This window comes from Micromys minutus (genome assembly GCF_963924665.1).
Source record: "Micromys minutus genome assembly, chromosome: 3".
NCBI classification, from domain to species: Eukaryota; Metazoa; Chordata; class Mammalia; order Rodentia; family Muridae; genus Micromys; species Micromys minutus.
The window spans coordinates 97,977,101-98,003,001 of NC_137972.1; the positions used below are offsets into that span (position 1 = coordinate 97,977,101).

At 37.3% G+C, this 25,901-nt stretch overlaps 1 pseudogene across 1 annotated transcript; it reads left to right on the forward strand.

Annotated features, from left to right (window-relative positions):
• Nucleotides 1-5,267: 5,267 nt before the first annotated feature.
• On the forward strand, nucleotides 5,268-7,180 carry LOC308418975 (phosphatidylinositol-binding clathrin assembly protein-like; annotated as a pseudogene). The gene is made up of 2 exons: nucleotides 5,268-6,482; nucleotides 6,619-7,180. The product of its transcript is annotated as a phosphatidylinositol-binding clathrin assembly protein-like (transcript).
• The last annotated feature ends 18,721 nt before the right edge of the window (nucleotides 7,181-25,901 follow it).

Sequence of the window (25,901 nt, forward strand, 5' to 3'; positions counted from 1 at the left end):
TTTTTGTTCCTTATGCTTAACATTTGGGTTGAACTCATTTTTTTCATCATTTCTATTTAAAGATTTGTACCTAAAGTGTTAAACAAGTTTTGAAAATGTTTCACATTTAAGGTATAGATTTATATATTACACCAGATCTGATGAGTGTTCACTTTCTAAAAGTCGTTATCACTTACTCTAGCAGTTCTTCTTTCTTCTAGCAAATGGGAGTAAGATCTGAAGGGAGAGGTGGAGAAAGGTACAGGAGAGGGATGCATATTTTCGGTTTTTTAATATAGAAAATCTAGGCTAACACACTATAAAATGCACATAGAAATCATGGCTTATTCATAAAATGGAATGTTACTCAGCAATAAAGTAGAATAAAATACTGACCTCAACTTCACAAAATTATATATACCAAATTAAACAACTGAATATAATATATGCTGTGTGACTAAATTTACATGATGACCTATGAGAGGAAACTTCAACACAAAACAAAACCTATAGAAACATATGAGAACAAAGGTTGTTTTTTTTTTTTTTTTTTTTTTTTTTGTTCTGTCAACACTTGGAAGTAGTACAGTGACTTGAGACTCAGTTCAGTATAATAGGGATTTAAAACTATTCTCCTTGCAATGATAGTTTTAGAAGTGAATGTAAGAGGATTCAGTAATAAACTGCTGGTGTGACTGATCAAGATATACTTACTATTTTAAGGTAGGTATAAGTGAGAGAAGAGCCAGAGAAACCAGAGAAGTCCAGAGCAGAGAGAGAAAAAAGCAGACAGAACGTGGTGAGCAGATGGAACAGGGTCAGAGTTAGGGACATCAGAGAAATTGGTAGAGCTATAAAGAAAGCAAGAGATAGAAAAAAGAGAGAGAGAAGAAGAAGAAAAGAGTATGTTGGATATCAAGGATTAGAAAGAAAGCCAAAGAAATCAGTGAGAATATAAAAATAGCAGGGGCATGGAAAACCTCACTATTATAATGAGAACAAAAAGCTATCTGGGAAGAGAGAAACCTGAGCAGCACTGACTGAAATGTATAACTGGTACTTGTAGTAACTGAGGAAGCCTGGGACAGAATATACTTTGATATACCCACTATAGGTAGCCATTTGTCCCTCTGCCAGACATAGGGTAATAACTAATTTTGGCAAAAGGAAACTAGTTTAAAATTTTTCCGAATAATGTTGATTTTTATCTAATTGCCATAAACATTTCTATATTCCATGTTAAGAACATTTATCAATGTATTGATTGCCTTTTAAAGATTAGAAAATTAAAGTTTCTGTTGGACGTAAAAATGGAGTCATGGGCCTTTACTCTCTACTTCCTTTACAAATCCCACTCCTGAAATGAAGGTTATTGTTTTTTTCCTAGAAATTGGCTCCATGGAATTCTGCTTTGTCAAAAGTCTCACAAGCAATAGTCCCATCCAACCAGACTGATACCCTCAAAACTAGGATCTAAATAAGAGCATTATCAAAGATATTGGTCATAAAACTGAAAAGCTAATACAATGAAACTTGCACAAAAGCACATAAAAATTGTAAGAGACAACTGTGAGTCCTACCAGTCCTGAGAATGTGCAGTTTTGTCTTGTATTCAGTGAGTTAATAGGAGAGTTTGCTCAAAACGCAGCAGGAAATGTGAAATCCCCATCTACATATGACTATAAGATGAAGAAGATACAGGCAGTAACATTTGAGAAATGCAATCTTGAAGGGGCAGAGTAAAAAGATACTAATGTTTTTGTATAGTAATGCAGGAATATATTAAATTTAAAATTAAAATTGTTGCTTTCCCAAGCTGCCTTACATATTCATGACAGCATATACTGCTATGAATGAATTTGAAAGCTTATAATTCCACGAGTTTTCTTCTAATTTTTTAGAACTAGTAAGGGACCACAATACTGGTAGGAGTTTGGGAAAGAAAAGGAATAATTTGGACCCTGATAATAAAAAAAAATTTTTATACACACAGAATTTTTGTTAAGGTGTTATAAACAAACATAGATGCATTACTGTGGAATACACAAATTTTTCATTGCAGGTGTTAGGTTTCAAACCTGGTAAAAAATGGCTAAGGTGTGTTTTAACATATCAAAGCTGCTCAGTCTTTTCTAAGACCTACTTTGTGTATAAGAATATTTTCTTCAGCTCTAGGCTTGTAGGAATCTGACTAAATATATTCTCTCTCTCTCTCTCTCTCTCTCTCTCTCTCTGTGTGTGTGTGTGTGTGTGTGTGTGTGTGTGTGTGTGTGTGCGTGTGCGTGCGTGTGTGTGTGTGTGTGTGTGTGTGCTTCTGAATAGGTTTTGTAATCTAAAAGTGAACTATAAGTGTACTTACTCTGATAGACTGGCACTCTATTATTATAAGGATAATTTTGAACTTTGGAAAAAAATCTATGTTTTTTTAAGTCCTTTGGAATGCTGAAATAGAACATCATTTACTAAATAGCTTATATACAGCAGACTAGCTTACAGTGTTCAATATTAGGAAGTCTAACAGACACACTGGAAAAATTGACATTCATGGGAATTGTCTCTCTCTGCTTCAAAGTTGGCTCTTCATTGCAAACTAGCTCTCTCAGGTGAATTTCAGAGGAACACTAATCCCTTTTGTGGAGGAGAATTCCTGTCATCAGGATTTGAGTGAGTAAAACTCTCAAATAATGTCTATTGTTCACTTAGGCATGACCATGCTAAAAACTCCAGCGCTCCAACCACATAGGAGTACCAAATTCTTATCTGTGTGAGGCTCAGAGAGGTAGCAAAACAGTTCCCTATGGTTTGAGTACAAAGATGCCTAAAAAACTATCAACTGCTGTTTTCTCCTCCAGCATGTTTACAACTTGAGACTGCTAGCCTAGACAGACCTCTCACAGAGAATTGGTAACTCTACCAAGCAAATACACTGACATTTCAAGCTGCATGTCTAGACCTGAAAACCCACCATAAGAACCACTATACCATTACCTAATCCCAGATTTTCTTTCCCTGGGTATATGTATTTTTCCTTTTTTTCATGTCTTTACTACTGAGTTTTATGACCTATATCATAAGGTTTGAGGTATGAAATAATTGTTAATCCTAATATTAAATGGAAAAAAAACAATTCCACCATTTTGAACCAAATTTGAAGCAAAGCTTATTAAATTCTTAAGTATTGATCAAGAGACGGAGTTTGGTCAGGACCATTACCTGGACTTTTTTCAGTTGAGTGGTCCAGAGACACTTGTTGCAGGAGGTTTTTAAAGACAAACCATACACCATTGTATTTTGCCATGGGCTGTTGGTATATTGGAAAAATTAGCACTCCAAACATCCTGGGATATTACCTGGTCCTTGCCCAGGTATAGTTTACAGATTAATTTTAATTGTTACACAAACAGGAGACAGAGAAGAGTAATTGATACAGTTGTCTTATCATTTGACATCCTATGTTGAGATTTCATCCCAGAGTAATGGCACTGGAATGGAGAAAGACTTCAAAAACTATGTAATTTCTGATGTTGATTCTAAGAATTTAGCCTCAGGAGAGTAGGTGACAGGATATTACATTGAGTTCAGTTTATCCCTGGTTAATACAATACTGGTTTCTGGCCTTTAAGATATGTGAAATGAGGGAATCAACCCTTACTGAGACTTTTATTTTATTTAGGCTTCAAATGGGTTGGATAATGTTATAAACTTAGATCATGTGGCTCATTTAGTATGTTCAAAGACTGGTATGAGGCACCTCAGAATTTATTTAATTAAAAATCTGAGTACTCCAAAGTCCAGCCCTTCTGACACAGAATGAGCCATCAAAAACAGTTTAAGACACCCATGGATAAAAATGCATATAATCCTGGGTAGGTACATTTGTGAATACATGGTTCTGTTTTTCTATAGTTCATAGGCTGGGCTTGTCCTTTCTAATGTCACTCTAGTAAATAGAGATTATAATTTAATCATGTTTTTATTTGATTAAATTTTATTTTACTAATAAAACCAGAAAACTCTTTTGATGTAAATTACTTGTTCACATATGTTCACATGTAAGATATTCTTGTTTTCTATTCACTTTCAACAGAATCCTTGTGTATACTATGAACAAAACAGAGCGGACACGGTTAGCAATATGTTATCTTTGAATACTTAGTACCTGTTTGTTAGATAGATATGTTTTGACTGGCATGAATTTAATAAGAAACATACATAAAATAGTACTATGTGGTAACAGTTAATAAAGAAAAGAGGACATGAATCTCAAGAAGAACATGGATGGGTATAAAGAAGAGTTTGAACAAAAGAAAGTGAAAAGAGAAATGCAGTAATTATATTCTAACATCAGAAATTTTTTAAAATTAAAAGAATATTGATGAGGATAGATTTTCAATTCTTATTATGTGTTATTTTTTTTTTCTGGTCTTTTTTAGACATCTTGCCTGATAACAGGAATTCATTACATTTTCCTTTGCCATCACCAATAAACTTTAGAGTTTTAACTTTTATGTGTACTAAAGCAGTGATCATTTTTGTTTTGAGAAATGTGCCAAATAGAATCACTTTTTTCTTCCTTCTTTTACTTGGCACTCTTAATTTTAAAGTAAAGATAAACCTAAATGACTTAGATGTCTATGGAAAAAGATGTCATTAGGTTTCCAGAACATCTACTATCCTGATAAAACCAGATACTATAACACTCCTGATTCTTGTACTCTAAATAAAATACCAAAAAGCATGGAAATTATTGTGTAACTTAAATTGAGGATAGTTATTTTATTTAAAGAATTACGGCGCCCGCCGAGCAGGTTCCAACTCGTAGAGCGCGGGCGCCGCCCAGCTCTCCCCTCGCAGACTGAGGTGGGTGCGCCGGAGAGGAAAGGGAAGGGAGAAGGGGCGGGAGGAACCGAGCAGGGGGCGGAACCCGAGTCACGTGACACGGGAGCAGCCCGGAAAGCTCCGAAAAGGAACCTGGTGCCGCCATTTTTCGGCAGCTGCCTGTCCCTCTTCCCTGATCGGACTCCAGCTGACCAAGGAAGGGGTGGGCTGAGGCTGAGGCGCGGGGCCCGGGAGCGCCCCGACTTGGTGTGGGAGCCCGTGGGAAACACGCGAGCCGGGGCTCTCCGAGCGGATGGCGGCGCGCGGCCCTGAGCCCCGCCCCAGGCCAGCAGGCGGGCCTGGACCCCGTGGTGGTGGGGGGTGCGGTGGAGGGTGGGGACCCTCGGGCGCTTGGGGGTCCCAGGCCCCGCCGGCTGCGGAGAGGAAGGGGTGGCGGACGAGCCGCAGAGATGTCTGGCCAGAGCCTGACAGACCTAATGACCGCGGCCCAGCACAGTGTCACTGGCTCCGCGGTATCTAAGACAGTATGCAAGGCCACGACCCTCGAGATCATGGGCCCCAAGAAAAAACACCTGGACTACTTAATTCAGTGCACAAATGAGATGAATGTGAACATCCCACAGTTGCCAGTTTGTTTGAAAGAACTACTAACAGTAGTTGGGTGGTGGTCTTCAAATCACTCATTACAACTCATCATTTGATGGTGTATGGAAATGAGCGTTTCGTTCAGTATTTGGCTTCAGGAAACACATTGTTTAACTTAAGCAATTTTTTGGATAAAAGTGGATTACAAGGGTATTCTACATTTATTAGACGATATGGTAGATACTTAAATGACAAGGCAGTTTCATAGAGACAAATTTCATCCTATTTCACAAAAGTGAAGAGAGGAGCTGATGGAGTTATAAGAACAATGAACACAGAGAAACTGTTAAAAAACTGTACCAATTATCCAAAATCAGATGGATGCACTTCTTGATTTTAATGTTAATAGTAATGAACTTACAAATGGGGTAATAAATGCTGCCTTCATGCTCCTGTTCAAAGATGCCATTAGACTATTTGCAGCATACAGTGAAGGAATTATTAGTTTATTAGAAAAATATTTGATATGAAAAAGAACCAGTGTGAAGAAGGTCTTGCCATCTATAAGAAGTTTTTTACTAGGATGACAAGCATCTCAGAGTTTCTGAAAGTTGCAGAGCAAGTTGGAACTGACAGAGGAGATATTCCAGATCTTTCACAGGCCCCCAGCAGTCTTCTTGATGCTTTAGAACAACATTTAGCTTCCTCAGAAAGGAAGAAAATCAAAGATTCCACAGCTGCAAGCAGGGCTACAACACTTTCCGATGCAGTCTCTTCTTTGGCAAGCACTGGCATATCTCTCACCAATGTGGACAAAAGGGAAAAACAGGCAGCATTAGAGGAAGAGCAGGCTTGTTTAAAAGCACTAAAGGAACAGCATCTAAGAAACTGCATACCTCTTTAACAACTGCAGCCTCTCCTGTGTCCACCTCAGCAGGAGGAATAATGACTGCACCAGCCATCGACAAATTTTCTACCCCTAGTTCTTCTACCAGCACAGCCAAGCTGCCCAGTGACCTTGATTTTCAGCAACCAACCTTTCATCTGTCTGTCCATGCTACCTGCTCCTCAGGGAGCAAGTACATGGGGAAATTCTTTCTCTGTAACTCTAGATGCTGTTGATGATGCCATTCCAAGCTTAAATCCTTTCCTCACAAAAAGTAGTGGTGATGTTCACCTTCCCATTTCTTCAGACGTATCCACTATTACTACTAGGACACCTGCTCATGAAATGTTTGTTGGATTCAGTCCTTCTCCGATTACACAGTTACAGCCTTCAGCTGGCCTTAATGTTGACTTTGAATCTGTGTTTGGAAATAAATCCATGAATGTTGCTGTAGATTCTGGTGGTGGACTTCTCAAACCAACAGTGGCCTCTCAGAACCAGAGTCTTCCTATTGCCAAACTGCCACCTAACAAATTAGTGTCTGATGACTTGGATTCATCTGTAGCCAGCCTTGTGGGCAGTCTTGGCATTGGAAATGGAACCACTAAGAATGATGTGAGCCGGAGTCAACCAGGTGAAAAGAAGTTAACAGGAGGATCTAACTGGCAACCAAAGGTTGTGCCAAGAACTGCCTGGAATGCTGCCACAATGGCACCTCCTGTAATGGCCTATTCTGCTACTACACCAACGGGCATGATAGGATATGGAATTCCTCCTCAGATGAGAAGTGTGTCTGTAATGACACAACCAACCTTAATATACAGCCAGTCTGTCATGAGACCACCAAACTCCTTTGGCCCTGTATCAGGAGCACAGATACAGTTTATATAACTAGATGGAAGAGAATGGAATTACTCTGAGAATACAAGTGCACAGGTGGCAACTCCTTACTTCCAGCAAAATCCAGACTGCTGTCTCTGAAACTCTTCCTCATTAGAATGCCCCAGTAACCCATGAAGGCCCACAGCGGGGTGGGACTAGTTTATAGGAGGGCATTGTCAATACCATTTATAAAGCCAAGAATTGCCATGATTTAAGACTAAGATCTGTCTTTTTAGTGACTAAAATTCAGTTCTTTCAACTCCTATTAATACCCACAATCAGTAACCTACCAAGAAAAGCCCGTATTTGGAAAGTGTGGAGTTTGTGTTTGGAAAAGCTGCCTGGATAGAAGAGTCGTGTCCTTTACCGTATTCAACAGGACTCATTTGGGGAATCAAAATCATAATTTTAAATTATGCATTGTATTTCTTTTCTCCATTCCTCACAAATACAGAAACCATAATTGAAGTTAACTTTTCTTTTTCTAAAAAAAAAAAAAAAAAAAAAAAAAAAAAAAAAAAAAACCAAAAAAAAAACTATTGAGTTTGCAGGAGACATTCCTTAAGTATTTGTATTTATTTATGCTTATAAATTTTATATAACATTAATATTATATCAAACCTCCTTAAGAAAATGAGTATAGATGTTCACAGTATGTTTGATTTTTATCTACAAGAATGAACCTGATTCAGAATGCTTTTCATCTGACATACAGAGCACTAAATACTTTAAGGTAGATCCATAGGTCTGAATCTCTTAAGAATGCTCAGTCTCTATGGGATGTAGGGATGCATTGTAAATGCATTAATCCTTATAGTCAATCCTATGCCTAGGATTTTGCAAGGGAACAGTTCACTGACTAGGAAAAGCAGTACGTTTAAAATTCAGCATTAGCGCATTGGGAAGGATCTTTACTGCTTTGTGTTTGGTCATTATTTTTAATTTGACATTAGGGCCTTTCCAAATGAATGTGAGGAATTGCTTTCACTTCAAGATTTTCCTGTTCAGTAAAACTTTAGGAGATGTTATGGGGAAAGGAAAGGGGACAGAAATCTTTGACCCTTTTATTTGGCGTGTGCCATGTTATGATCATATACCTTTTAAAGTCAATATCCAGCCAAGAGATCAGTTAATGAAGAATTAAATTGCACTGTTGACCTGTGCTTTCTGTAAATACATCTTAACACTTGGGTTGAGAGGGGCCTTAAGAAGGACAGTTCATTCTAGGAAAGCAATTCTGTACATGAGTTAAGCATACCTGTTGCATTGTCTCTACAGATTCTATTTTTATTTACAATATTAAAATGTATGTTAGCAAATGGGTGGATTTTCAAATAAAATACAGCTTCCACATAAAAAGAATTACATTTAATATCTCTCAGGAAGTCAAAAATGAATGTGATATTCTAGCAACAGAGAAATGAATTGGAAAGCTAAGAAAGACTTGCAACAGGACCACTGTGTTCTTCCATTGTGAATACTCTATTATGTACCAGACTCTACCACATGATGCTTGGTGAACTTTATTTGATTTTATGTTCTCAGGGATGTCTCTGAAATAAATGTAATTTTGTTTTCACCAAAATTAATTTCCAAAATATTGGTTTGTGATAAGTCATATAAGCAGTAGAGTGATCATAATGGTAAATTCTATCTTAAGTGTAGGTATGTTAAATAAACAAACAAGTACAAGTTACTACCTGAACTCAAACAAAAAACTATTTGTGAATAGGTCACTTTGTATACTAGTTAGGTTTTTTTTTTTTTTTTTTTTTTTTTTTTTTTTTTTTTTTTTTTTTTTTTTTGTTAGCTTAGTATAATCTTTGGTCCTTTTGGAACAATAATCTTCAAATGAGAAAATTTCTTTATCAGATTAGCCTTTACTCAACTCTGTAAGATATTTTCTTAATTAATGATTGATTAATGATTACTCAGTCTACTGTAGTTAGCACTATTCCTGGGCAAGTGGTTCTGCATTATGTAAAAACAAATAAACAAAAAAAAAAACAAGTTGTAGAAGTCTCAAAGAGCAAGCCAGTGAGCAACATTCTTCTATGATGTCTGCTTTTGTTCTTCCCTATAGGTTTCTGGTCTGCTGGAGTCCTGCCATTGCTTGACATAATGATGTAATCTGTAAGCTAAATAAACTCTTTCTCCCAAGTTGCTTTTGCTGATTCTCTTTATCAAAAACAAACCTGAATAGGTTCAACAGAGATATTACATGGTTACTAGTTTTATTATACTATGTACATAGAGGAACTTAAAATCAGGGAGGGTAAACAGTTTGTCTAATATCACTGAACTAGTGAATACTGGGTTTGTAGCATAAACCTATTATTTCTGATTCTGAAGTCCATGTTTTAACAGTATATTATATTTCTTTTTAAAATGACAACCTCTCATGATGTTAGTGGTTTTATATGCAAACTAATATTTTTCTCTACAAATCTTAAATAGAGTTACTCCTCATACTTCTTACTAGGAGTTATGAGACTCCTTTGAGTGAACAAATGAAATTGCACATAATAAAAAGAATGGATTGACATTTTTTTAACATATTTAATAAAAGAAACAAATATATGACTCACTATTAATCTGTCTATTCTCTGATTTCATATATGTGAATTTATATACTTAACCAATATTTATTTTGACTTTAAAATCAATACATTGGAAGAACTTTGTGCTCATCCTTGAACATCCACAAAGTAGTGGCAAAAACAAACCATACTGATAAGTAGAAAGTGCCCATCTGGTTTCCTGATGTCATACAGTAAAAATGTTGTATATGTTATTCAATAAGTTTCATATTTTTATAGATTTTCACTAATTATTTTTCAATTTAACATGCACCCTAAATATCCTCAATAGAAAACAAAAAAAAAAAAAAAAAAAAAAAAACTCCAAATAGAGTGTGCCAGAAAAGAAATTCCTCACAACACATAAAAGGCAAAATACAAAGTTCCCAAAGCAAAGAAAGAATACTGAAAGCATCAAGGGACAAAGGTCAAGTAAAATAAAAGGCAGACCAATCAGAATCACACCTGATTTCTCAACAGAGACTGTGAAAGCTAGAAGATCATGGAGAGATATCATGCAGACCCTAAGAGAACACAAGTGTTAGCCCAAACTGCTATACCCAGCAAAACTATCAATCACCATAGATGGAGAGACAAACATATTCCAGGAAAAACTAAATTTATACAATATCTGACCACAAACCCAGCACTACAACTAATTATAGGTGGAAAACCCAATACAAGGAGGAAAACTACATCCGACTGAAAACACAAAAATACCTAAGCAAGAAAACCAAAAGAAGAAAGACCCACAAGCACTATTCTACCTCTAAAAGCAAAAAGAGCAAAAAACAACAACCACTATTCTTTAGCATCTCTTAACATAAACAGACTCAATTCCCCAATAAAAAGACATAGACTATCAGACTGGATACATAAACAAAATCCAGCATTTTGTGGCATACATGAAACTCATCTCAGAGACAAAGACAGACACTATCTCAGAGTAAAATGTTGGGAAAAACCTTCCAAGCAAAGGACAACAAGAAGCAAGCTGGAGTGGCCAATCTAATATCAAATAAAGTAGATTTTTCAAAGAAAAGATATCAAAAAAGATAAGGAAGAAAACATTTTTCTCATTGCAAGGAAAATTTGTCAGGAGGAAGTCTGAATTCTTAACATATATGCTCCAAATGCAAAAGCAACCATATCCATAAAAGAAACCATACTAAAGCTCAAAAAAATGCATTGCACCCAACACAATAATAGTGGGAGACCTCTACACCCCACTCTCATCAATATACAGATAATGGAAACAGAAATAGAACAAGAATACAGTGAAACTACCAGAGGTTATGAACCAATTGGAATTAAAAGCCATGCACAGATCACTTCATCCTAAAAGAAAAGAATACTCCTTCTTCTCAGCACCTCACAGCACCTTCTCAAAAACTGACCCTATAATCAGACACAAAACAAGCCTCAATGGATATAACAAGACTGAAATACTCCCATGCATCCTGTCAGATGACCATGATCTAAGGCTGGTCTTTAGAAACAACAAAGACAACAAAAAGTCCATATACACAAGGAAAGTGAAAAATGCTCTTTTAAACTGTAGCATGGTCCAAGAATAAATAAAGAAAGAAATTAAGGATTTTCTTAAGTTAATGAAAATGGAAACACAACATACCAAAACCTATGGGATGCAATGAAAGCAGTACTGAGAGAAAAACTCATAGCTTTGATTGCTTCCAAAAAGAAACTGTAGAGAACATACACTAGCAACTTGACAGAATAGTTAAAAGCTCTATAACAAAAGAAATCAGATACACCCAAGAGGAGTAGATTGCAAGAAATAATCAAACTCAGAGCAGAAATTGACCAAATAAAAACAAAAAGAACCATTCAAGAATCAACAAAACCAAGAGCTGGTTCTTTGAGAAAATTAACAAGATTGATAAACCCTTAGCAAGACTAATTAAAGGACAAAGAGAGAGTATCCAAATTAACAAAATCAGAAAGAAAAGTGGAGAAATAACAACTGAAACTGAGGAAATTCAAGAAATCATCAGATCATACTACAAAAGCCTATACTCAACAAAGTTGAAAAATTTGGAGGAAAAGAATGAATTCCTAGACAGATACCAGATACTAAAGTTGAACCAGGACCACGTAAACAATCTAAATAATCCCATACACCTGAAGAAATAGAAGCAGTCATCAAAAGCCTCCTAACCAAAAAAAGTCCAGGTCCAGATGGGTTCAGTGCAAAATTCTATCAGACATTTATTGACTACCTAATACCAATACTCACCAAATTATTCCACAAAATAGAATTCGAGGGAACACTACCTAACTCAATTTTTGAGGCTACAGTAACCGTTCTTTCTAAACCACACAAACACACTACAAGGAAAGAGAACTTCAGACCAATCTCACTTATGAACATAGAAGCAAAAATACTCAAAAAAAAAATTCTTGAAAACTGAATACAAGTACACGTCAAAATGATCATTCACCATGATCAAGTAGGCTTCTTTCCTGGGATGCATAAATGGTTTAATATGAGAAGTCCATCAATGTAATCCACCATATAAACAAACTCAAAAAAATAAAATAAAATAAAATAAAACCACATGGTCATCTCACTAGATGCTGAGAAAGCATTTGACAAAATTCAACACCCCTTCTTATTAAAAGTCCTGGAAAGAACAGAAATCCAAGGACCATACATATACATAATAAAAGCACTATACAGCAAACCAATAGCCAAAATCAAACTTGACTGGGGGAACATGAAGCAATCCCACTAAAATCAGGGACTAGAGAAGGCTACCCACTCTCCACCTACCTATTCAACATAGTACTGGAAGTCCTGGACAGAGCAATTAGACAGCAAAAGGAAATCAAAAGGATACACATTGGAAAGTAAGAAGTAACAACAACTACTCATCCAATCAGAAACAATGACTTAACCAAATTCTTAAGAAAATGGCTGCATCTAGAGAATATCATCCTGAGTGAGATAACCCAGTCACAAGAGAACAGACATAATATGCAGTCACTGATAGTGGGATGCTAACCCCAGAGGCTTGGACTGCCCCAGAAACAACTCACAGACTGTGTGAAATTCAAGAAAAAAAAGAAAAGAAAACAAAACAAAAAAAAAAAAAGTCATGCTCAATCCTTACACACCAAGAACACGTTGACTAATTCCGGGTTACACCCTGTTTTACATGTACATTTTGCTCACTGTAAATAGTAAGACCTTAATGCAGAGTAACAAACCTTAAAAAAAAGAAAAAATGAAGCCAAGCACTGACACAATTGTATTTGTATACATTTATGCAAAAATGTTTAAAAATTTTTTTCTTTTATCTTTGTTTTTAAAATAAAGTTTTTAAAAAAGGAAGTAAAAACATCACTGTTTGCAGATGAGATGAAAGTGTATGTAAGTGACCCCAAAAATTCCACCAGAGAACTTCTACAGTTGATAAACAAGTTCAGTAAAGTAGCTGGATATAAAATTAACTCAAATCAGTAGCCTTCCTCTACTAAAAGGAAAAACAACTGGAGAAAGAAATTAGGGAAAAGATACACTTCACAATAATCACAAAAAAAATATAAAATACCTTGGTGTGACTCTAATCAAGCAAGTGAAGGACCTGTATGACAAGAACTTCAAATCTCTGTAGAAGAAAATCAAGGAAGATCTCAGAAAATGGAAAGATCTCCCATGCTCATAGATTGGGAGGATCAACACTGTAAAAATGGTCATCTTACCAAAAGTAATCTACAGATTCAATGCAATCTCTATCAAAATTCCAAACGAATTCTTCATGTAGTTGGAAAGAGCAATGTACAATTTCATCTGGAGTCACAAAAGACCTAGAATAGCAAAATCCAACCTCAATAACAAGAAACCACCTGCAGGAATTACCATCACTGACCTCAAGTTTGTTAACATGATGGATTATGCTGATGCATTTCCGTATATTAAACCATCCCTGCATCCCAGGGATGAAACATACTTGGTCATGATGAATGATGGTTTTGATGTGTTCTTGGATTCGGTTAGCAAGGATTTTGTTGAGTATTTTTGCATCAATGTTCATAAGTGAGATTGGTCTGAAGTTCTCTTTCCTTGTAGGGTCTTCATGTGGTTTAGGAACGAGGGTTATTGTAGCCTCAAAAAACAAGTTAGGTATTATTACATCTGATTCTATCTTGTGGAATAATTTGGAGAGTATTGGTATTATTTCGGCAATAAATGTCTGAACCCACCTGGAACTGGGCTTTTTTTTTTTTTTTTTGATTAAGAGGTTTTTGATGATTGCCTCTATTTCTTTAGGTGTTATAGGATAATTTACATGGTTTAATGGTCCTTGTTTAACGTTAGGAACTTGTATCTGTCTAGGAATTCATCCATTTCCTCTAAATTTTCCAAATTTGTGGAGTATAGGCTTTTGTAGTAGGATCTGATGATTTCTTGAATTTCCTCAGTTTCAGTCATTATTTCTCCACTTTCCTTTCTGATTTTGTTAATTTGGATACTTTCTCTTTGCCCTCTACGTAGTCTGGCTAAGGGTTTATCAATCCTGTTAATTTTCTCAAAGAACCAGCTCTTGGTTTTGTTGATTCTTTCAATGATTCTTTTTGTTTCTGTTTGGTCTATTTCTGCCCTAAGTTTGATTATTTCTTGCCCTCTACTCCTCTTGGGCGTATCTGCTGCCTTTTGTTATACAGCTTTCAATTGTGCTGTCAGGTTGCTCTTGTATGATCTCTCCAGTTTCTTAATGGAAGCACTCAGAGATATGAGTTTTTCTCTCAGTACTGCTTTCATTGCATCCCATAGGTTTGGGTATGTTGTGTTTTCGTTTTCATTGAATTCTAGAAAATCTTTAATTTCTTTCTTTATTTCTTCTTTGACCCTGCTATCATTTAACAGAGCGTTGTTTAGTTTCCATGTGTACGTAGGCTTTTTGTTGTCTTTTTTGTTATTAAAGATCAGCCTTAGCCCATGGTAATCTGAAAGGATGCATGGGAGTATTTCAATCTTCTTATATGGATTGAGGCTCTTTCTGTGTCCAACTATGTGGTCAATTTGCGAGAAGGTGCCGTGAGGTCCTGAGAAGAAGGTGTATTCTTTTGTTTTAGGATGATATGTTCTGTAGATATCAATTAATTCCAGTTGGTTCATAGTCTCTGTTAGTTTTACAGTGTCCTTGTTCAGTTTCTGTTTCCATGATCTGTCCATGCTTGAGAGTGGGATATTAAAGTCTCCCACTATTATTGTGTGGGGTGAGATGTATTTTTTGAGCTTTAGTAGGGTTTCTTTTATGAATATGGATGCTTTTGTATTTGGAGCATATATGTTAAGGATTGAGAATTCCTCCTGACAGATTTCCCCAGTAATGAGTAAAAAGTGTCCTTCCTTATCTTTTTTGATAACTTTTGGTTGGAAGTTAACTTTATTCGATATTAGAATAGCCACTCCAGCTTGCTTCTTGGGGCTGTTTGCTTAGAAGTTTTTTTCCCAAACATTTACTCTGAGATAGTATCTGTTTTGTCTCTGAGATGAGTTTCCTGTATGCAGCAAAATGCTGGATTTTGTTTATGTATCCAGTCTGATAGCCTATGTCTCTTTATTGGGGAGTTGAGTCCATTTATATTAATAGATATCAAGGAATAGTGGTTGCTGTTTCTTGCTATTATTGCTTTTGTAGGTTGAATTGTGTCTGTGTCTCTTTCTTCTTTTTTGTTTTCTTGCTTAGGAGTTTTCTTGTTTTACTAGGACATAGTACCCCTCATTGTATTGGGTTTTCCACCTATAATTCATTTGTAGTGCTGGGTTTGTAGTCAGATATTGTGTAAATTTAGATTTGTCTTGGAATATCTTCATCTTTCCATCTATGGTGATTAATAGTTTTGCTGGGTATAGCAGCTTGGGCTGGCACTTGTGCTCTCTTAGGGTGTGCATGATGTCTGTCTAGGCTCTTCTAGCTTTCATAGTCTGTTATGAAATCAGGTGTGATTCTGATTGGTCTGCCTTTGTATGTTACCTGACCTTTTTCCCTTACTGCTTTTAGTATTCTTTCTTTGCTTTGGGCACTTGGTGTTTTGACTATTATGTGTCTGGAGGAATTTCTTTTCTGGTCCAACCTATTTGGAGTTCTGAAGGCTTTATTTTATGCTTGTGGTCATCTCATTCTTAAGGGTAGGAATGTTTCTTCTTCAATTTTGTTGAAGATATTTACTGTGCCTCTTAGTTGATATTCTTCACCTTCTTCTATTCCTATTATCCTTAGGTTTGGTCTTCTCATTGTGTCCTGGATCTCTTGGACATTTTGCGTTAGGAGCTATTTGGTTTTTGCATCTTCTCTGACTGTTTTGTCTATGTTTTCAATGATTTCTTCTGCTCCTGAGATTCTCTCTTCCATCTCTTTTAGTCTGTTGGAAATGCTTGCATCTGTAACTCCTGATTTCTTTTTTAAGATTTCTACTTCTAGGATTGTCTCTTTTAATGTTTTCTATATTGTGTTCATTTCTGTTTTAAATTCTTTCTTATATTCCTTCATCTCTTTGGTTCTCTTTTCTTCTTGTTCTTTGTGTGTTTTTCTTGTTTCTTCTTTAAAAGCTTCTAATTCTTTATTCTTTTTCTCCCGTTCTTGTTTAAGGATCTCTATCATCATCTTGAGGTAGGATTTCAGGTCTGAGTCTTCTTTTTCTCGAGTATTTTGCAATCTGCTGTTTGTTGTTATGGGAGGACTGGGTTCTAGTGTTGCCAGGTTGTCTTGGTTTCCCTTGGTGTATGCTCTTTCACTTTGCTCTTGCCATCTTGTTGTCAGTGATTGGTTCTCACCTTTCCCTTATACCTGGCCTGTGTCCCTGGATTTCCGCTGGTCCAGGTGGTGGTTGGTCTGAGCCCTGTTCTGTGCCCCAAAGCCAAGTGTGGGAAGAGAGGTCCTAATGCTGGGTTCCTGGTCCCTGGATCAGGCAGGGCAGGGGTATGCTTTCCATGAGCACTCTGCAGAGATCTCTCTGCCCCCTGGTTAGCCTGTTCCCCTTCTCACCAGGCCTTTATATCTGGGCGGCAATTGTTTTAAAAACTGCATGGTACTGGTGCAGAGATAAGCATGTGGATCAATGAAATAAAATAGAAGATCCAGAAATGAGTCCTCACATATATGGTCACTTGATTTTTGACAAAGGAGCTATAATCATTCAATGGAAAAAGGACAGCCTCTTCAACAAAGGTTGTTGGTCCAACTGGCACTCACCATGCAGAAGAATGAAAATAGACCCTTTCTTATCTACTTGTACAAAGCTCATGTGCAAGTGGATCAAATATCTCCACATTAGACCAGGTACACTGAAACTATTTGACGAGATAATAGGGAAAACCTTAGAACACATAGGCACAGGAGAAAAATTCCTGAACAGAACACTAATGGCTCATTCTCTAAAGTCAAATATTGACAAATGGAACTTAATGAGATTGCAAAGTTTCTGTAAGGCTAAGAACACTGTCAAGGAAACAAATTGGCAGCCAACAGATTAGGAAAAGATCTTTACCAACCCCACTTCTGATAGAGAACTAATATTCAAAATATACAAGAACTCATGAAGTTAGACACCAGAGAATCAAACAACCTTATTAAAAATGGGCTACAGAGCTAAACAGAAAGTTCTCAATTGAGGAATATCGAATGGGGGAGAAGTATCTATGGAAGTGCTTGACATCTTTAGCCATCAGGGAAATGCAAATCAAAACAAGCCTGAGATTCCACCTCACACCAGTCAGATTGGCCAAGATCCAAAACTCAGATGACAACAGATGCTGGTGAGGATGCAGAGAAAAAGGAACACTTGTCCACTGCTGGTGGGGTTGTAAAGTGGTACAATCTGGAAATCAGTCTGGCGTTTCCTCAGAAAATTGAACATAGTACTACCTGAAGACCCAGTTATTCCACTTCTGGGCATATACCCCAGAGATGCTCCAACATACAACAAAGACACATGCACCACAATGTTCATAGAAGCCCTATTTTTAATAGCCAGAAGCTGGAAAGAACCCAGATGTCCTTCAGTAGAGCAATGGATACAAAATTTGTGGTATATTTACACAATGGAGTACTACTCAGCTATCAGAAACAATGACTTTATGAAATTCTTAAGAAAATGGGTACATCTAGAAAATATCATCCTGAGTGAGATAACGCAGTCACAAAAGAAAAGACATAATAGGTAGTCACTGGTAATTGGATACTAACCTTAGAAAGCTCTGAAAACCCCAGAAACAACTTACAGACTATATGAAGTTCAAGAAAAACAAAGGCCAAAAAAAAATGAAAAACCATTATGCTTAATCTTTACACACCAAGAAATCTTTGACTATTTCCAGGTTACATCTAGTTTTGCATGTGCTTTATGCTCATTGTTACTAGTAAGATTTTAAGGCATACTATCAATCCTTCAAAAAAAGCAAGAACTGACAAAAATGTATTCATATACTTTTATGCAAAAATGCTTTTTAAATCTGTACATTTATTTTTGTTTCTTAAAATAAAATTATACAATTAAAAAAACAAAGGAAAAATCCCACCAGAAGAAAGTCTCAATTCTGAACATTTCTTCTGTAAATGCAAGGGCATTTAAATAAATTTAATAACATTTAAAGTGAGGTTGAACCTCACACATTTAAAGTGGGAGACTTCAAAACTCCACTTTCACCAATGGGCAGGTCATCTAAACAGAAACTGAAAAGAGACAATGTGAATCTAACAGAAGTTATGCACCAGGTGGTTGGAATAGATATCTACAGAATATTTCATACCATAACAAGAGAATATACCTTCTCAGCACTGTATGAAACCTTCTCTGAAAATGAACGTATAATGGGATACAAAACAAGACACAACAAATCCAAGAAGATTGAGATAATCCCTTGTATTTTATAGGATCATGAGGTTTTAATGATAGATTTCAATAACAACAAAAGCAACCGAGAGCTTACCAACTCATGGAAGCTTAACAACTATCTGCTCAATGATAACATGGATAGAGTTAAACTTTTTAAAAAAGATATAAAAAACCTTTATAGAATTCAATGAAAACGAGGACACAACATACCCAAACTTATGACACACAATGAAAGCAGTCTTGAGAAGAAAATTCATAGCCTTCATTAAGATATCAAAGAGATCCCATACAAGGTACCTAAGAGCACACCTAAGAATGCCAAAAGAGAAAGAAACAAACACACATAAGAGACGTAGACCACAGGAAATAATCAAACTCAGGTCTGAAGTCATCAGTTAGAAACAAAGAGAATGATATAAAGGAAAAAAACCCAAAAACTAGGTTTTTGAGAAAATCAACAAGATACTGAAACCCTTAGTAAACTTAGTAACTAAAGCATGCAGAGATAGTATCAAAATTAACAAACTGAGAAATGAAAAGGGGACATAACAACAGAAACTTAGGAATTTTTTTTAAAAAAATCATTGGAACCTATTATAAAAGCCTATACTCAAAAAAAATCTGTAAATGTAGATGAAATGTATGGTTTTCTACACAGGTAATATTTAAACTTACCTGTGTAGAAACAACATTAAACTTAAAGACTCGAGGAGCCTTTTTATCTAGGAGACCCCCTGGCAAAGAAACACTGAGGCAGAAATCAATGCAAAAACAAGAGGTTAATTAGTCCACTACACTGGGGTGGCCTACATCCAGAGAATAGGCTACCCTGAAAGGCTGTTACAATTAGTTTTTATACTTTTTAGGGGTGCAGGTTACATTAACAAAGTTACAGTTTAAACTTATTGGCTAAGCATATTGGCTTTTGACTTTATTGTCAAGCAAGCATGAGACAGGCATTCAAACTCTATCTGGGACCAGAGGGGCAGGTGACTCAGTCAGTCCATTCTGCGTTTTTGAAAGAGTGTTCCTGTTCCTCCCATGAACTGTGGGTAGAGAATGGAACTTTGTCTAGCCTGGACCTGAGGTGGTAGATGTAAGACTGACAAAAACTGCTAGGGTCATTCATTTTCCCATTTTTCTAGGCCATTATTTCAGTCTTGAAATCAAAGGTCATCTTTTTTTCCTTACAAATTTATTTTTAAAAAACAGAGATACATGTACAGGTTATTAAAAGAATTTTAGCATAAAAATATATGAATATATTTTAGTCAGTACTTGTTTTATCAAAGGTTTAATAGTATGCACTAAAGTCTTACTATTTGCAATGATCATAGTTTTCTTGGTGTATAAGGATTAAATCTAACACACCAGGAATTCTCAGTAAGCAAAGGTCATCTTGTTCCACAGCCTCATACTGTTGTTTGAGCACCATTATTTGCACAGTGTTAAGGTGTTCCTTCATGAATGCAACTAAGGAATTCAAAAGTCAAGGACCAAATTTTAGGAGCAAACAGAATGATCAAAGGGCCTATCAGAGTGGAAACTAAAGTGACCTCCCTGCTGTACAAACAATAAGTCTAGCCAAGGCGTGAACTGAACTAAGACACAAAACCCCTTGATCTAATTTAGAACCTGAAGGCCTACAAAAGGGGTCAATCATGAAGAGCAAGCCTACCAGGTATCCTCAGAGATAATCAAATACCCACCTGGTCTACCATAGTAATGATAGAGTTACAAAGAAAATTTTCTCTGGGAGAACAGTGCCTATGCATAGTCTTTGCCCCAACACTAGTTGCAAGGTGAGGGATTATAGGGACCTCCACTGCCAGCCCTCATCGGCGTTGTTCTGTCTTATGGGGCCTGAGGAAGCTATTCTCTCATAATATGGGTTAACTGTATCATTGCAGAGCCAACAAGAGGTGGTAAGGGAAGGTGTGGTTTAGTTTATAACTATCTTTTTTAATAAACTTAGTTTATTAAAGTTTATAATCTTTTCTATAAAGTTTAGAAGTGGATGCTAATCACCCCGGGGATCCTAATTAAAGAACAGATTCTCTATTATCTTGGCCACTCTGGTTACCACAGTAATCTCAGTCACCACCTTGGGCTGTACTGTAAGGCATAGTGGGTCGAAAGGCTGGAGGTAGTGGGACTATAATAGACTTAGACTCAGTGGAGTTTGTCAAGACCTCAATCTGCAAGCAGATGGTAAAAAGAAACCCATTATCATAGCCAGATTGATATAGTCTTAGTCCCTAGGTGTTTCTATTTTTCTCAAGTATGTGTTCTTTTTCCTGCTTTGGTAAATCAGATAAAGAGAAGGTTGTAGGAGAAATTAAGACAGACCCTTCTTCTTAGTTACCACTTCCCTGGTGACATCAGGGTGGGCAAAAAGGGCCTCGAAAGACCTGGAGGCCCTACTAGCCCATAGACTTGTGTAAAAGCTGCTGCATGTTAGCCCTCCACTTCTGGAATTTCTTCTTACAGTAATTAAGAGTACAGTAATTCCATGAGGAGTGGGGAGTGGTCTCACTACAACACGAACAACAAAACTAGGCATCAGTTCCTCTGCACTTATGGGCCCATGCCTTACTCCACTCATTTTGAGGGCACACATAGAACAGAATGAGGCATAGCTTACTCCTTAGCTGAGAGTGCCCTCACCCTAATCCTCATCCTTCCAGACCACCCCCTGGGACAGGGCTACAGGAAACATGTGGGTTAACCCTTTCATTCTGGTTTTTCTTCTTACAGATCCTGAGTGGGAATATCTAATGCATCTAACCCAACAGCTAACTTACACAAATCAGGGGTTATAGTGGGCCACCAGGTGTAAGGGGGTGATTCTTTAAAAATGGACCACCCCTGTAGCTGATAAGACCTGCCATGTAAGCCTAGATGGAGTATAGTGGTTGCTCACAGTTCTTGAGAGGTCCTCCGATGGCCAAAAACAAACTTTTAGTAGCCAGATCATGGGTGTTTGGAATATCTTGAGTATTAGGGGGTTTATGGCCATTTTGATTTTCCAACTAGAGATATTAGACAGCTCAGGTATAGGAGCAGGTATCACATGGGAGACATGTATCCAAGATACGATCTCATCTACCTCAACAGCCATTGGTGAAGTCAGCAAAACCAGGTACGGTTTCTTCCAACATGGCTTGAGTGTCAGGGTCTGATGGTGTCTCACGTAGACTGAGTCTCCAACTTGGAAAGGGTGAGCAGTCTCTGGAGTACCTGGAACATAGGTCATGGCCAACAGAGACCAGACTTCTTTGAGAATTATCTGCAGAGCCTTAAGTCTGACATATAAATCATTATCATTATGGCAAGTCAATTAAGAAACATCCCACAAAATGGTGAGAGGAGCAGCATTCCCATATAGTATCTCAAAGGGGACCACCTTTGAGTTGAAGTGGGAGTGGGTATTACTAACCTTAAAAGGGTCTAGAGAAAGGAGCACCACAAAGTCTAAGTCAGTCTCCAAGGTCAATTGAGTTAACCACCCCCACAGCTGCCAAGGTAGACAGTATCATTGCCTGGGTGCACTGTCCTATGTGAAACCTGCAGTTGCCTTGGTCACCAGGGACCCCTGCTGCTCCCATGTGCCAGTCTGCCAAGCCTGGACTGCAGTTTCCACTGGAACTGGAGATAAGGTCACCTCGCTGATTGTCTCCGAACTTGTCAATGCCTGGTAACCTGACCTGATTTTTGAACTGTGCCAGCTGATGGCAGGATTTGACTTATGGGACATGCCCACTCATTATGGGAGCTCTGATGGAAGCAAAATGCCCATATGGGAGAAAAAGGCCTCTGGGATGGGGAGGATGATAGGATGTGCATTCCCTGTATGGAGGTATCACCTGTGGGTAAAATTCACCTAAGGGGGGGGGGAAGCAGACCAGGCAGACCAGTTTTATTGTGCCACCCGGGGATGTGAGACTACAGGAGACACCTACTCAATACTTTCTTCCTCTTCAGACTTGATCACAATTAAAAGGAATTATACTAGGGAGTCCTACCAGGGGGACCAAGGAAATAGGGATACCTTCTGCGCAAATACCACCTATAACCCCATAATAATCAGATTCATTTAGAAAGGCAAAGAAGCAATGGGAGGGTTAAAGATGTAGGGACTCGGGTTGTACAAATTGTGGTATGATGGTCAAGGTGAGAGGAGAGAGAGACAGAGTCAGGGCTGGTTCGAGTCTTGGTTTAATTTCTCCCCTTGGCTAATAAATCTAATTTCCATCATGTTAGGACCTTTAATTGTTTTGCTATTGTTGAACTTTAAACTCTGCATATTAAACAAACTTACAGCATTCATACAAGAGAGAATAGGTACAGTCTAGCTGATGAATGGTCCTGTGCCAACAATATGAGACCTGAAGAATACAAGTTAGTCACCGGAGATACCTGAGCATAGCTCCAAAATTGGAGCTTGTGTAAGAAACAGGGGGAATTGAAAAACCCTAGGTCTTCTGCCAGCTTTATACCCACTGCCTCATATCCAAGGTAGGCCAAGTTCCAATCTCCTCCCACAGTTCTCAAGAAGAGCAGAAACATTTTTGGGGGAAAAAAAAACACAGAATGAATGTACTGACTGATAGTAACCTCACCTTCTGGTCCCAGATAAAATTTGAAAGCTATTCCATTCCTGTCACATAAACTACCTAAATAATTCACTGGCATTTTTATTACACTTCAGTTTTCTTAAAGGGAAAAAAGTTGCAATACGTGCAATAAAACAAAAAGGGAGGAAGCTAGAAAATGAAGAATCATAGATCAAGTTCTTCCTGGAGGTGATTATGGCATCTTCAAGTTTGGCTTCACATCCAGGAAAGAGAGCCTGAAGTCACTTTCTTGTATCCACATACACCACAGTGTTTCTCCATCTTCCCTAGACAGTGTTTGTTTAATTGGCAAAGCCTTGAGGCATACGCTATACAAAGAACCTGCTGGTACCCTCCAAACCGTGAGGGAAAATAATTTACTGTCCCATTATGACTACAGGTAATTTTTGAAGACTTAGAACGAATTTTAAGGGTCATATGTAAATCTGTTTTTATTTGATCATCGAATGACTGCAGCTGTCACAAGTATTTCAGAATCTTCACAAGGACAGAAAATCAGTCATTATTCTAGCTGCCACAATTCAAAGGAATCATGAACAAATGTTTGTACTTATGCCTTCCTCTCTTCACTGTAGCATAATTCAAACAAGTCTCAATCATCATTTAAATTTTAGCCTTGAAATATAATGTCTTCTGTTGGTTTAGAGGAAGAAACAGTGAAGTTTAGCAATTGTAATTATAGCCCTGGAGACGCAGATCCTTTGGAAATTAGTAAGTTAACAATTTTAATCATTCAGTTGGATCTCCCCAGAGAAAAAGAGCTAAGTATTCTTTCATATAACACAGAACTGAGATAATATATAATTATATGTAATATAATTATAATATGATATGGTATATAATATGATATAATATATTATATAATATAATCAGGCTGCCTAGTACCTGATTATAAGTTGCAACAAGATCCTTCATCAGAGTCCCTGGCATTCATTTTATTTTCGAGCTATACTTTTAAATTGGTGAACTATAGTGGACATCATCTCCAAGATTAGCACAAAAGTCATGTAATACAGTAAGGTAGTAATCTGTTTACACACCAAAAAAAAAAAAAAAAAAAAAAAAAAAAAAAAGGTATTTCTAAAGGAATCCTAAACATCTATGCTTTGAATACAAGGGCACCACATTTAAAAAGAAACTCTACTAAAGCTCAGAGCATATACTGTACCACACATAATAATATTGGAAGGCTTCAACACTCCACTCACATAAATTGACAGATTATAAAAGTAGAAATTGAACAGAGACACAGTGAAACTAAAATAACTTTTGAACCAAAAGGATTTAACAGACTTCTATAGAATACTTCATCCTAAAACAAAAGAATATATCTTCTTCTTGGTATCTCATGACATATTCTCCAAAACTGACCATATAGTCAGTCAAAAAACAGGTCTCAAAAGATAAAAGAACATTGAAATAATGCCATGCATCCTATTGGATCATCATCAAATAAGATTGGTCATCAATAGAAACAAAAAACCCACACACACATCGAAGCATAACAATGATCTACTCAATAATAAATTGGTCAAAAAAGAAATTTAAAAAAATCGGCAGAACAGGGTATGGACCATCCACCACCAGGAACAGCAGAAACCCAGAGACACAGTCGTGGTAAGAAGGGGTTCCCACTAGCCAGGGGGCAGAGAGATTTCTGCCAAGCACGCTCAGAAAGTGCGCCCCTGCACTGCCTGATCCAGGGACCAGGAACCCAGCATTGGGCCCTCTAATCCAAGCTGGCGGCTTTTGGGTGCAGAACAGGCGCTCAGGACAATCCGCCATCAGGAATAGCAGATATCCAGGGACACAGGCCAGGTACAATGAAAAAGCAAGAACCAATCACTGACAAGATGGCAACAGGAAATTGAAAGAACTTACCCCAGGGAAACCAAGGCACCTGGCAACACTAGAACCCAGCCCTCCCATCACAGCCAACAACGGAATGCCAAACATTCCAGAAATAGAAGACCCACACCTGAAATCCTACCTCAAGATGATGATAGAGATTCTTAAATAAGAACGGGAGAAAAAGAATAAAGAATTAGAAGCTTTTAAAAAGAAACAAGAAAAACACTCAAAGAACTCAAAGAACTAGGAGAAGACAGAACCAAAGACATGGAGGAATGGAAGAAGGAATTTAAAACAGAAATGAACACAATAAAGAAAACACTAAAAGAGACAACCCTGGAGGTAGAAAACCTAAAAAAGAAATCAGGAGTCACAGATGCAAGCATTTCCAACAGACTACAAGAGATGGAAGAGGAAATCTCAGGGGCTGAAGATAACATTGAAAGCTGAAGATAACATTGAAAGCATAGACAAAACAGTAAGAAAAGATGAAAAAACCAAAAAGCTCCTAATGCAAAATGTCCAGGAGATCCAGGACACAATAAGAAGACCAAGCATAAGGATAATAGGAATAGAAGAGGGGGAAGAATATCAACTAAGAGGCACAGTAAATATCTTCAACAAAATCGTAGAAAAAAACGTCCCTACCCTTAAAAATGAGATAACCATGAGCATAAAAGAAGCCTTCAGAACTCCAAATAGAGTGGACCAGAAAAGAAATTCCTCCCGACACATAATAGTCAAAACACCAAGTGCCCAAAGCAAAGAAAGAATACTAAAAGCAGTAAGAGAAAAGGG